This window comes from Salvelinus sp. IW2-2015, linkage group LG23 (assembly GCF_002910315.2).
Source record: "Salvelinus sp. IW2-2015 linkage group LG23, ASM291031v2, whole genome shotgun sequence".
NCBI classification, from domain to species: Eukaryota; Metazoa; Chordata; class Actinopteri; order Salmoniformes; family Salmonidae; genus Salvelinus; species Salvelinus sp. IW2-2015.
The window spans coordinates 5,634,732-5,637,051 of record NC_036863.1 but is presented as its reverse complement, the minus strand read 5'-3'; positions in this window follow the sequence as shown (position 1 = coordinate 5,637,051).

Here is a 2,320-nt window from a genome sequence, read left to right as displayed (position 1 = left end):
GGTGGTTCAACCAACCTAGTAGCCTTGTGGTGGTTCAACCAACCTAGTAGCCTTGTGGTGGTTCAACCAACTCAGTAGCCATGTGGTGGTTCAACCAACCTAGTAGCCTTGTGGTGGTTCAACCAACTCAGTAGCCTTGTGGTGGTTCAACCAACTCAGTAGCCTTGTGGTGGTTCAACCAACTCAGTAGCCTTGTGGTGGTTCAACCAACTCAGTAGCCTTGTGGTGGTTCAACCAACCTAGTAGCCTTGTGGTGGTTCAACCAACTCAGTAGCCTTGTGGTGGTTCAACAAACTCAGTAGCCTTGTGGTGGTTCAACCAACCTAGTAGCCTTGTGGTGGTTCAACCAACTCAGTAGCCTTGTGGTGGTTCAACCAACTCAGTAGCCTTGTGGTGTTCAACCAACTCAGTAGCCTTGTGGTGGTTTAACCAACCTAGTAGCCTTGTGGTGGTTCAACCAACCTAGTAGCCTTGTGGTGGTTCAACCAACTCAGTAGCCTTGTGGTGATTCAACCAACTCAGTAGCCTTGTGGTGGTTCAACCAACTCAGTAGCCTTGTGGTGGTTCAACCAACCTAGTAGCCTTGTGGTGGTTCAACCAACCTAGTAGCCTTGTGGTGGTTCAACCAACTCAGTAGCCTTGTGGTAGTTCAACCAACTCAGTAGCCTTGTGGTGGTTCAACCAACCTAGTAGCCTTGTGGTGGTTCAACCATCTCAGTAGCCTTGTGGTGGTTCAACCAACTCAGTATCCTTGTGGTGGTTCAACCAACTCGGTAGCCTTGTGGTTATAGTGTCCGCCCTTAGATTGGAAGGCTACTTACTTTCCTTACTAACCACCTCAGTAGTGCTGGCTACACGTGTAGTAGCCCCTATTGGTGCATACTGCATGGCGTGCTGTAAAAGGTAACACGGCTTACCTGTGCGTGTCACCAGTATTGTTGAAGTGGCATCAAAGTGCTGTAGGTTCATATCAACATGCTTTATATATCAAACTAATGACATTCAACCATTTTAGTTATGTCATCTAAGCTGATAAATAAGTTATATGTCTGTTCATACAGCAGTATACTTGTCCTATTTTAAACCAGAATGTTATTAGACTTGATTCATTTAAATCAATTTTAGCTGATAACATTTCATTTGACATTTGAGGTGAATTGATGGGTTAGAAAATGTCAATCTCCATCACTAGCCTCGTTTCATTTCCTCAACGTATTTAGTCTGATGTTTATGTGTATCAATATGGATTGACTCAATCAATCAATTCTGCATTGCTTCAGAGAAGATAACCAGCGTCCATTTTAATCTATTAGTTGGTTTTCTCCACTGGTTTATTTGGGATAAGAATATGTGTTAGAATATGATATCATGAATAGAATATCATTAGGACTTGGCCATTATTTGTCTCTTCAGGTAGGTATGTTTCATCAGAGGTAGAGAGAGAGGCCTTCAAAGTCAGAGGCAGCTGCTGTGTTGTACCAACGACGTGAAAGTGGCTCTGGGGCTTTCATGGTGTTGTGCTCCTTTGTGTTATTTTGGGGTTTGATTTGAATTGAAGTTTATCTGTCCTACTTTTCTCATTCCCCAAAGTGAACTTGAGGCATTTTGCAGTAGGATCCAGACTGTTGTGAGCAGTACACATTACACAGCTACCGCACCGTCGACCAATCAGAGCTCTTGTTCTAACTCTCTTCTCAGCCATCTGGTCCTGCTTGTGGCATCTCTCTCTGTCTCTCTCTGTTTGTCTCTCTCTCTGTCTTGCCTCTCTCTCTCTCTGTCTCTCTCTGTTTGTCCTCTCTCTCTGTCTGTCTTGTCTGTCTGTCTGTCTGTCTGTCTGTCTGTCTGTCTGTCTCTGTCTCTGTCCTCTTCTCTCTCTCTGTCTCTCTCTGTTTGTCTCTCTCTCTGTCTGTCTGTCTGTCTCTGTCTCTGTCTCTGTCTCTGTCTCTGTCTCTGTCTCTGTCTCTGTCTCTGTCTCTGTCTCTGTCTCTGTCTCTGTCTCGTCTCTCTATGTCTCTCTGTCTCTCTCTGTCTCTCTGTCTCTGTCTCTCTATGTCTCTCTCTGTCTCTCTGTCTCTCTCTGTCTCTCTCTGTCTCTCTGTCTCTCTGTCTCTGTCTTCTGTCTCTCTCTCTCTCTCTGTCTCTCTCTGTCTCTCTGTCTCTGTCTCTCTGTCTCTCTGTCTCTGTCTCTGTCTCTGTCTCTGTCTCTGTCTCTCTCCCTCTTTCTCTCTTTCCTTCTGGTTTGAGTGTCACCTCATGCATTGATTCTCACTGTACATGACTAGAACAGCACTCTCCCAAAGGACTGTTACATTATTGATGC